The 12,065-nt window shown below is 33.9% G+C and overlaps 1 long non-coding RNA gene across 9 annotated transcripts in view; it reads right to left on the bottom strand.

Moving 5' to 3' along the window:
• LOC113335478 overlaps window positions 1-1,628 on the bottom strand; it is a 3,204-nt gene extending 1,576 nt beyond the window's left edge. The window contains exons 1-5 of one of the 9 annotated variants that reach the window (XR_003353374.1): window positions 1,178-1,625; window positions 1,041-1,079; window positions 879-915; window positions 690-750; window positions 41-104 (exon numbers count right to left, since the gene is read on the bottom strand). This is a non-coding gene — a long non-coding RNA (uncharacterized LOC113335478). Of the gene's footprint in view, window positions 1-40; window positions 166-689; window positions 916-1,040; window positions 1,097-1,177 lie in introns of all 9 variants that reach the window. The other 8 variants (XR_003353373.1, XR_003353371.1, XR_003353375.1 and 5 more) reach the window with 8 other exon arrangements.
• Window positions 1,629-12,065: the final 10,437 nt, after the last annotated feature.

Genomic DNA, 12,065 nt, shown 5'->3' with positions numbered 1-12,065 from the left:
AATTAAAAAAAAAAAAAAAAAAGTTCAAAAGAATGGTAACCAATCATGCTCCACTAAGAGAGCCATAGCCATGTCTTCCCACCAAGCTCCGCAGGATTTTCAGGCTGCATCAGAAAGAGATGATGACATGAGATAAATGCATAACAAGACCGGGTCCGCTAATACCTAGAAGTAGAAAAACATCAGTCGCAGTGAAACGGACAGAGATTGAAGTTGCATTATAATCAATCTAAATGAAGATTAAAAACCACATTTACAAAGAGCCATTTCACTTGGTACTTGCTCATTACAATTAAGATACCAAGTTCCATCTTTGTTTTCTATCAAATGAAGCAATGCTACTGTGCTACTAGTTAATCTACCAATCCTTAACAGTATTAATCCATACATAATAGTTAGCCATCAACAAACTGAAATTAAAAAAAAAAAAAAAAAAAAAAAAAGTTCAAAAGAATGGTAACCAATCATGCTCCACTAAGATAACACGATTACTAAACAAAGAACTAATATGAGCATATATAAAGCAAATGAGGACATAATAAAAAGTAACCACATTACGTAGAACAAAACTAGGCACGTTAAGAGATTGGGATCAATTAAACATCAAAGCAAAAATTTCCCTAAACTTTATACACAAACTGAAACATGGAAGACACGGACCCTTGTATTTTTAGAGTTTGCTTTCTTACCCGTGGTACCAGAAATACCACCACACCACAATAGAAAGTTGCATGAGCACTAGACCATCCACTTCCATAAACAACCATTATAGATAAATCAAGCTATCAATAATGTTAATACCAAGTGAAACATAAGCACCAACAGAACTGTCAGAATAAACAAGAGAAAAGGAAGTGCTATTGTAGTGTAGCCGTTACCTTAAACCTAAATGTTCATCAACATTAAAGGATCAAACTACACCCAAAAAAAAAAAAACCTAGGTGAAAAAAATAAAAGAAGATTGAAACCTAAACAAGACAAGTTAGCTAATTACAGATCTGGTACTTATAAAGAGTGATCGAAAAGAGAGAGGTTCTTACCTTGTAAGAGTCATGACACCATCAAATACAATTAAACACCTGCAAACATCAAAACCCTTTTAAATATTAGTGAGATTTAAACAAAATTGAATAATAATAAAGAATAAATGGAAAATTGAAGGCTCGAAGATCATTACCTTCTACTTCTATAGGGAAAAAACAAAATGAAAGTAGGGTTTCAGAAGGTAAAACGAAATTTGGGTTCGTTATACGGCCAAATTAGAACAACTATGGGTTGAGAAGATGATGAAACATGTACAATTGTGTGTGTGATTTGAGTAATTCGGGGTTAGGGTTTGGTAGAATTCAGTCATATAAACTCTGAAGAGGAAGGAAACTCAACAATTCTCTCTTTGTACGACTGAATAATACGATTGGAAAACAAATCAATGAAATAAAGAAACTAATATCGGGGGAAATCTGCCAAAGCTTAGCCCATAATCGAGGAGAAGAGAAGAAGAGAAAGAAGAAGAAAGAGAGGCGCAGTTAGGTCAGAGAATAAGAAGGAGACAGAGAGATATAAGGTTGGGTCGGGTACCAAAGTCTTAGATTATGGCAAAACCGGCCAAAAAAATAAAGATTCATGGCAACGATGCCGGTGGCCATAGAAACATGAATACATGATATTATACCGGTGGCTATAGAAACATGTACATGATATTGATATGGCTGGTCATTTTTGGGTACTCAATAAAAATTAATGGTGGGCGTAAATAAATCTAGTTTATATGTCGAACATATTCCGTCATTTAGTTCGCAATCATTAAATTACACGCTTAACAAATTATCACGTTTGAGAATAATAGTTTTTTTCCGTTAATTTAAGGGCCCCACCATTTTCATATTATATGACGAAGTTTGTTTGTAAAATTCTAATCACACAACTAATCAGTCATTTAAAAGCGTGAGATATAGAGATATGACTGTAGACACTTTTCTAGATTGAGTTTTAACTCTTATAGTTGTGTTAAGTTTGTCCATACAGATTGCTTATGAAAAAGTTGGTGTATTTTGGTATCCCGGTATTTTCAGAAGTCTAATTACAATTTATCTTTGTCATGTTCTTGTTTTATGAGCAAGACACACCAACCATTCAAAACAATTGAAAATGTATCTAAACTAAAATGTTTTTGTTTGTTTATTCTATTTTTTGCCCTGTCTCCTCACAGTAGGATCCATTCAACCATGAATTTCGTACGATAGATATTTCACAACAGCAAAGCATGCAGAGTACCACAAAGGAAACTAGGTGAACTTGAAAAGATGAATTGGAATTGGTCATAACTGAGTAGATTAATATACATAGTTGTCAAATATAATGCACACGTGTATTTCGATAATCAGTTATCCATATTAACAGATGCATACAACTGGCAACTTATTGTTCATGATCATCAATGTGAACAAATTCAAACTTACTTTTTTCTGCCTTTAGAAATGTAAATCATTGGCTATGTAATCAAAAGTTCATATAAATTACAATTCCATAGTGTTTTGTATATTGTGTAAATCATATCTAAGAGTATTACATATTCAAAAGCTGTAAATTCATCATCAACAAGTATGTTTCCAGTAGCCAAGTCAACATTAGGTACCACAAAGGAACAATTTCTAATCATTTAATCCCAATATCCATGTACCTCAAGGTACATGTACTAAGAGGGACATGTACTCCATATACTATGATGGAGTGAGTTCCAAATGATTTTCACCTCAATTTCTCATTGAAAAAGGAATAAAAGCCAAACACATTGTTAGAGCATTGCTCGGTCTAACTCACAAGTGTTGCTATCTCAAGCTTGATGTCAAATTTAGGTTTCAAAACTGTATCTGGATTTCTAGTCTACATTTAGTTAGTCTCGGATTAGGATAGAAGTGCGTAGTTGAGATTCAAATATCACTGTGTTCCACTATTTCAAGACGAAGATCAACATGAGCTCTTGAGAACTTCTTCAACAAAAGGTAAGTGAAGACTGAACCACCTATTTCTCAAGTTCTCACCTTTCTATCTTTGAGACATTGTCGCATGACCAAATTAGATAGTATATGCATAACAGAAATTTCGAGTCAAGTTTATCTCGAATATCATTCTCGAAATATGCTAAGCTTAAGAACATTTGTTCATACTTGCTGAATTTGATGAAAATAAATTATTGTTTATGACCTAATTATGATTCAAGAGTTAATAATTTGAAAATAGCCTAAAACAGTGATATGTGTCATTGATGTTATTTGGGAATGCCTCGAATCGATTATTAGAGAGATATAGAACTAGTGTAAATCTGGACACAGGACAGTATGTATATAGGTTCACTTAATGGGAAAACTGTTATAGGTCCAGAGCCGCAGTACATGTACCCAGTACAGGTAACAGTGAATCTATAGTTCGGCAACGACTTTTTGGTATGCATACCCAGTATCCATACCATAAAAAGTCTGATTAAACTCGTGAACCAGGAAAGGTACGCATACCTAGTATGAAAATCGGAAAAGATCTATTGGTTTCAAAACCAAATAAGGTACGCATACCATAAAAGATCTGTGAGTTCCTGAACTCTTTTTTGCCTTAAGGGTACACATACCCGGCACACGTACTGACCTTGTCGAATATTTTCAGATGTATCAGAATTATTTATATGAGATAATCGACATTTTAATAACTCTCTAAAAACACTATCTAGACATGATTGATCACATTTGTGACTCAAGACTAAAGTCTTAAAGTGTTATATGAAAATGGTTAAGTTTATTGTTCAAGTAGCTAGTTTTGCGTAACCGTACATGAACAAGTCTTTGTATACGGTTCAGTTGTGTTTCATCCTAACCAGAGTTTATATTCTTCTATGTTAATCGCAAGTCAAGTTTTTCATCTAACGGTGATTATTGATTGCTTGATTCCAAGGCTACCTTAGTTTAAATCCAAAGCAACCTTGAACTTGAAAGTCTATATAAGGAGAACCTCAAACAACTGGGATCTTTGAATTCCTGAAACTATTCTTGTGTGTCCTAGTATTAAACTAGAGTCGTCCTCTCCTTAAAATCCTTATAGGGTTTAGCGCTTAAAAAGACTTCACCTAGGGATTCGTGAAGCCAGGTCCAACTATCGTTATCTTGATAGTTCGTGTATCCTGATCTTGTTTTGATTGTCAAGCTTGCTCCAACAAACAAGATAGTTAAAAATAGCAAAGTTCTTCGTCTCATACTTTGTGATTCCACACAAGTTTACACTTGTAAGGTGAAAAATAATCTAGGATGCTCTTCGAGAGTCATAAGACCGGATTTTGAGGTTTGCTAGACTTTGTCTATTGCAATCGATTTCCTACCTCACCTTGATATTTAATCAGAACGGAAATCACATATAGGCTTATCTGTGGGAGGAAGATTGGTTTAAAGTCTTTAATTAAGTTGAAGCAACTCTTAGGTTGTAAAGGACGTCAACTAAGGGAATCAATTTCCCAAAGTCCTGCTGGGATTCAAGAGGTGTAAGGAGTACGACTGTAACTGAATTGCTGTGACGGTTTAATTAGGTCTCAACTACATTCCAGTCCGAAGTTCTGATAGTAGGCTAGTGTCTGTAGCGGCTTAATACAGTTTGGTGTTCAAGTCTGGACTAGGTTTTGGGGTTTTTCTGCATTTGCGGTTTCCTCATTAACAAAATTTATGGTGTATGTGTTATTTTTTTTCCGCATAATATTATTTATCTTTATAATTGAAATATCACAGGTTGTATGTTATAATCAATTCAAGTAGATAATTCCATCACAATTGTTGGATACAACTTGATTGATTATTGGATATTGATCTTTGGAATGATCCAAGTACTCTCACGGTATAATCAGGTTCTTCACGGACTAGTATTTGTAACATTCTGATTGTGTGAAAAATATATATAAACTCTTCATATCTTTCCTGATTGAGATTCATTAAGTTGAACTCTCGGAATTATATTTGTTTTGGTCCATACAGATTGCCTAAGAAAAAGTTGGCGGTGTATTTTGGTACCCCCACATTTTCAATTGGTATCAGAGCGGGCAAACACGGAAAACCCAATAAGTTTGTCTTTGTAAGGGATTAAACCTGTAACCAATGATTCAAAGTATGATTTTAAATTTATCAAGAAAAGACTCATGCACGTACTTCCCAGAATAAAAACCGGCACGAGGAAAAAGATTTCTTTATGCGGTAATACATCTCTTTTGAATGTACAACCAAGTAGTTTATCAAACCTTCTGAGAAGACATTTGCACAACAGGTTCATTAATTGTCATGATAAAGCTGTAGTTAAAACTGTATGTACAGTCAAGGTCTATGACCATGAAATGTTCTCTCTATCTTTTCTTTTTGACAAAGTTAATCTTATTGAAGAGCTACATCAATCAAAAGAGCGAAGCAATGCTTTTCTTGAAAAAAGACTAGAGGATAATAATAAAATAGAAAATCTCTTGAAAACAAAACTTAATGATTCAAGAGATGATCTATAACAAGCACTTTGAACAATTGAGTACTTGAAAAAAGATTTATCTAGACTAAAACCACTGTGTGGTCAAGTAAGAAAAGACTCATTGTGCTCGCCAGATAATTCTCTAGAAAGCACAAATCTTCATGGTACTCAACATGTTGGAGAAATGGTTTCAAGTACCTTTAAAAGTAAACCCAGGACGTAGAGGAAAAATAATTCTGATCATGCTAGATATCATAACCGATCATTCCAATGTAAACATGAAGGTATTATGAAATCATACAGGAATAATCCTAAAAGAAATTTGTCTAGTGTAAAACCTTGTTTTCACGCGAAAAGTTTCTCAAAGGATTGTTCATATGTAACTTAGAGAGATATGATTTCGGGTTTATAAAAATCCTTGCACCAAATTATTAATTGTCTTGCAACTCTCAATTCATGTGGGAAGATAACTTCAATTCGAAGAAAGATTTCTCATAAACTCATAACTACACAATTACAAATCTTCAGAGAAGAATTAATCATAAAATTTTGATCTCATGACGTAGATTAGCCGATTGAGACGAGGCATTGAACAGAAAAGGAAAAGGCTATATACAAGTAAGGATTCTACTTATCTATCTCTCAGTAGATCACCTAAGAAAAACTGTGTTAAAGATATAACAAGTACTAAATAAGAGGGTATACCAAAAAATCTTGTTGTTCATGATGGGCATTTTTTGGATGCTCATCATAACATAACTTGATTATTCCATACAGTGCTTCCTCCTGTAACAATTGAACGGGGGATGCACAACTTTCTCAAAGAAGAAAATCGTTTCCTTCTTGAAGTATGGTGTATCTTGTTTTATCTTGCACAAAAACTTGGTCTTGAACACTATCGTTGGGATTGTCCTTAATACAGTCACATCAAATGTCTTGATGTGAATATCAACAAACTCTTGTGCACTAAATCCCTATTTATTGAGTTAAGAACTTTGTTAATATTGTCTATATGACATGTCTTGGAAATTAATTTGGTCACAAACTCGTGAACTCACGAACCCGTAACCGTATGGGACCCATGATCAATCTAAATCCGTATAAGTAATGAGCTAGTACTCTTCAGAAGATTCTAAAAAGGATCTCTCTTCCTTCAGTTTTCTTGACCTAGAAATAGTTAAAAAAAATTATATATACTCAAGGTACGCCTACCTTTGAATTATATACAAGTGCTGGAATAACTCGTGAATGTACACAAACCATGGATGCTTGAGTTCAAACAACATAAAGGAAGATAACAAGAAGACGAAGGATGGTGGTTCCACAAGAATTGTTGAGTTTTACGATAATCCTGTCACCATATCTTGTTACTTTGCTCAAGAACATGCAGGGTCAAGACCGGTTCATATGTCTACCGATCTGGTTGGAAATCTTATGAGAGACATTAAAGTTTTGTTCAATCAATTGTCTGCAACAAAAAGGGATGTCCATCTCCTTAAATTAGAGTTGCGAAAAGCATATGATGATCTTAGTTTTCTCAAATCTCAAGTCGCAGACTACATGTGAGTTATAGTTTTCCTTATTTGTTTTTATTACTAGGAAACTTCTTGTGAGAAATTATTTTTGTGTTCTAGAAGGATAACTAGGGTTTTGTATTGCAAATATATGATTACACAAGCTATTTTAAACAATTTTCATCTTGCATGTTTTTAGATTTATTTATTTAAATTCTAGAGTTTTTGGAAGATGAACTTTCAGTATGTAATCATTATTGGTTTAATATGTTGCAAAGTCTTATGAGATATATGTGTCCTTTACTTTTTATAAATTGAACTGATATCTCATATATGCTAAAAAGTTAAATCTATTAAGTTTTATAAACTGAAAACAAAACAAACTGTGTGAGAATTTTTCGTTGTATTGATCTATTCGAGATCACAAGCTTCAAAACTCCAGAATCTACCATGCTTGATTTCCTTGGTTCTTTAACTCCTTGAATTCTTCGTTACTTCAAGTTGCAATGATTCTGAATGTGTTCAACTCGGCTTCGTTGTTTTTGAAGATCCTTAGTGATAACAACTTTGAAAAGAGATTTTCAGTCGTCGTTATACAGAAACATATTATTATTATCTTCTCCAAAGTTCCATTGTACCACAACTTCGAAGTAATACTACGGTGATATGTTTCTCCCCCTTAATCAATACTTACATCTTTTGCGTAATAGGTGAAACCTATATATGTTGATTCACTCCCCCTTACATAATGATCTGTAAACCATATGTATGTAGTGCAAAACTACTAATTAATTCTCCCCCTTTTTATTAATAAAAATTGGCAAAGGTACGAAAACTATGGGATCGTAATGAATTCAAACAAAAGATATTTCAAAACTTAAAGGAAACACATATCAACTTAAATTTAGACAATATCACAGAATATAAAATACGTAGTGTTTCGTCAAGGATATTTAAAATACAAGCATCCCCTGTAAATTCCACAGCCACACACACCACAAAGGTATAGCAATTAAGCACAAGTTCACTTAAGAACTCTCCTTTTATTTGATGTCATTCCCAAGAGAACAACATGAGTGACATTAATTTCATAAAAGAAGGATTTTGTAGGACATTAACAAATGACATGGATCTGTATCCTTAACATCGACGTAAATTAATCTCAATGCCAGTTACGAACTAATTTTAATCGGTATGACTAAACATAAGAAAATCTTACGGAGTGAATAGTGCAGTAATTACACATAATTACCTTCTTCTCTTATTCTAAGGTTGCGTATTTCAACCACTGCTACAAAATCTGACCTAATTTTTCAACCACAAATGGTGAAGAAACAAAATCAACAGGCGAAAAAGAAAGATGAAAAGCTAAAGAAAATAGCGAAACCATCTCCTAAAGGTAAGAAATCGAACTTGCTTTCAAGTTGATTTCGAGTTTGAATTCAAAAGATTATTAGGTTTCATTTGATTTATGGGTTGGTTTTCTGTTTGCTTTTAGGTTTCATTTCTTAGGTTAGGTTCTGTTTTCATTTGGTTACATCTTTTCTTTGGTTTAGGTTTAGGTTTCAGTTTGTTTGATGTAACCAAATGAAAACAGATTTCAATTGTTTGTATATTTGATGCAACCAGATTTTTTTTTTTCTATTTGATGAAACCATATTTCATTTGTTGTTTATTTGATGAAACCAAAGTATAATCTGTTTTTTTTATGAAACAATTCTGGGTTTCATCACTTTTCATTTGTTAGGTTTAGGTCTGCAAGAATGATGTAACAGATTTGCGATGAAACCAGATATCATTTTCTGTTTCTTAATGAAACCCAAAATTGGTTTCATCATTTTTAGTTATTGGTTTACTTCTAGAGTTGTTATTGGCTGTTGATTTGAATTCAAACTGTGGAGATTGGCGCTATGTTACGTAATTTTATGGTTTCATACAAGTTTCAATTATGCTTATGGTTTCATCACTTTGTTCGTGCTTATGGTTTCATCATTACAAGTTTATGTCTTATGGTTTCATCATTATTATTTATTATTCTCTTATGGTTTAATTTTGGTTTCACAATAGGTAAAAAAAGAGATAAGGAACCATACAGGTGCTCGTTGCATCATTTGTGCGAGCTAGCAGTGAAAATTAAGGAGTTGATAAAAAATAAGCAACTGCATTTGAAAGCTCATAAATCATGTCCTTTCTGGCGTTTCTTTGAGCCGTTCTATGATGGCGTAATGAGCAAAGATGAGCTCATCAAAAAGACAAAAGCAGTAATAATGTTTTTAAGTACAATTGAAAACAGACTTGATGGTAAGCTCCCGTATTGTTTCAAATTAGCAAGATCAAGGAAATTGATTTTGCGGACAATTCCAGAACATTTTGCTGTGACTTTTGGTTTCCAAATGGTGAATTATGTAGAAGCAGACGACATTGATGAAGATCTGGTTAAAAAGGTTAACGTCTTTGTGGCTAATTATTTTGCTGGAAATAAAAAGACAAAAAAAACCGATATTGAAAAGCGTATGCTGGAAGCCGCAAATGATGAAACCAGAGCGGATGACTTTGTCAAGTTTTTCGTAATGTTTCTGTTGGTTTCAGTATTTGTCCCTAACAAATGTGGGCAGACTCTCGCAGCAAAGTACTTGTATATGGTGTTTGATATGAACAAGGTGTGCTGGCCGGAAGTCTTCCATGACTATGTACTTGATTCGATATTTTTTAATCCATATGTATTGATAGTTTTGTCACTAAAATTGACAAAAGTGGAGATTGTTAGAGCATTGCTCGGTTGAACTCAAAAGTGTAGCCATCTAAAGCTTGCTGTCAAATTTAGTTTTCAAAACTATATCTTGATATCTAGTCTACATTTAGTCAGTCTCGGATTAGGATAGAAGTGAGTGGTTGAGATTCAGATATCACTGCATTCTACCGCTTGAAGGCGAAGATCAACAGGAGATCTGGAGAACTTCTTCAACAAAAGGTAAGCGAAGACTGAACCACCTATTTCTCAAGTTTTCACCTTTCTATCTTTGAGACATTGTTGCATGACTAAATTAGACAGTATATGCGTAACATAAATTTCGAGTCAAGTTTATCTTGAATATCGTTCTCGAAATATGCTAAGCTTAAGAACATTTGTTCATACTTGATGAATTTGGTGAAAAGAAATTTATTGTTTATGACCTAATTATGATTCAAGATTTAATCATTTAAAAATAACATGGAACAATGATATGTGCCATTGATGTTATTCAGTAATGTTTCGAATCGATTATTAGAGAGATATATAACTACTGTAAATATGGACACATGACAATATGCATACCAGTTCACATACTGGGAGAACTGTTATAGGTCCAGAGCCGCAGTACATGTACCCAGTTCACGTACCAGAATAGTTATAGTCCAGTAGCTACTTCTTGGTACCCATACCATAAAAAGCCTGTGAACTCGTGAACCACGAAAGGTACGCATACCTTGTATAAAAACCGGAAAAGATCTGTTGGTTTCAAAACCAAATAAGGTGCGCATTCCCAGTACGCGTACCACAAAAGATCTGTGAGTTTGTGAACTCGTTTTTTTCTTAAGGGTACATATACCCGGTATACATACTATAACAAGAATATTCACGAACAGGTATAGTACACGTACCCGGTACACGTACTTACCTTGTCGAATATTTTAAGATGCATCAAAATTATTTCTATCAGATAATCGGCGTTTGAGTAACTCTATAAAAACACTATCTAGACATTATTGATCATATTTATGACTCAAGACTAAAGTCTTAAAGTGTTTATGCAAATGGTTAAGTTTATTGTTCAAGTGGCTAGTTTTGGCTACTCGCACGTGAAAAAGTATTTGTACATGGTTCGGTTACAGTTCATCCTAACCAGAGTGTATATTCTGCTATGTTAATATCAAGCCAAGTTTTTCATCTAACAGTCATTATTGATTACTTGATTCCAAATCTACCTTAGCTTAAATCCAAAGCAACCTTGAACTTAAAAGTCTATATAAGGAGAACCTCAAACAACTGGATCTCTGAATCCCCGACACTATTCTTGTGTATCCTAGTTGTAATCTAGAGTCACCCTCTCCTTAAAACCCTTATAGGGTTTAGCGGCTAAAAAGATTTCGCCTAGGGATTCGTGAAGCCAGGTCCAAATATCGTTATCTTGATAATTCGTGTATCATGATCTTGGTTTGATTGTCGAGCTTGCTCCAACATACAAGATAGATATAAATCGCAAAGTTCTTCGTCTCAGACTTTGTGATTCCACAAGTCTATACTTGATCTAGGATGCTCTTCGGGAGTCATAAGACCGGATTTTGAGGTTTGCTAGGCTTTTTATATTGCAATCGATTTCCTACCTCACCTTGATATTTGATCAGAACGGAAATCACATATAGGCTTATCTGTGGGAGGCATATTAGTTTAAAGTATTCAATTAAGTTGAAGAAACTCTTAGGTTGTAAAGGACGTCACCTAAAGGAATCAATTACCCAGAGTCATGCTGGGATTCAAGTGGCGAAAGGAGCGCGACTGTACTGAATTGTCCTGATGGTTTACTTCCGTTTCAACTGCATTCCAGTCCGAAGTTCTGATAGTAGGCTAGTGTCTGTAGCGGTTTAATACAGTTTGGTTTTCAAGTCTGGACTAGGTCCCGAGATTTTTCTGCATTTGGGGTTTCCTCATTAACAAAATTTCTGGTGTCTGTGTTGTTTCTTTTCTGCATTATATTGTTTATCTTTATAATTGAAATATCACAGGTTGTACGTTATAATCAATTCAAGTAGATAAGTCTATCGAAATTGTTGGATACAGATCGATTGGTTCTTGAATATGATATTTGGAATCGTCCAAGTAATCTCACGGTATAATCAGGTTCACAGACTAGTTTATGTATCATTCTGATTGTGAGATAAAGAGATATAAACTCTTCGTATCTTTTTTGATTGAGATTCATTAAATTGAACTCCCGAAATTATAAATTTGTCGACTTTTTTTTTTTTGGCAATTTTTAATTTGGACATTAAATTTCGGGAGATTTCTAGCTACTTATCTAACTCCTTTAA

This window comes from Papaver somniferum, unplaced genomic scaffold (genome assembly GCF_003573695.1).
Source record: "Papaver somniferum cultivar HN1 unplaced genomic scaffold, ASM357369v1 unplaced-scaffold_148, whole genome shotgun sequence".
In the NCBI taxonomy this organism is placed as follows: Eukaryota; Viridiplantae; Streptophyta; class Magnoliopsida; order Ranunculales; family Papaveraceae; genus Papaver; species Papaver somniferum.
The sequence above is the reverse complement of the archived record's forward strand: the minus strand, read 5'-3'. Positions and strand labels throughout refer to the sequence as shown.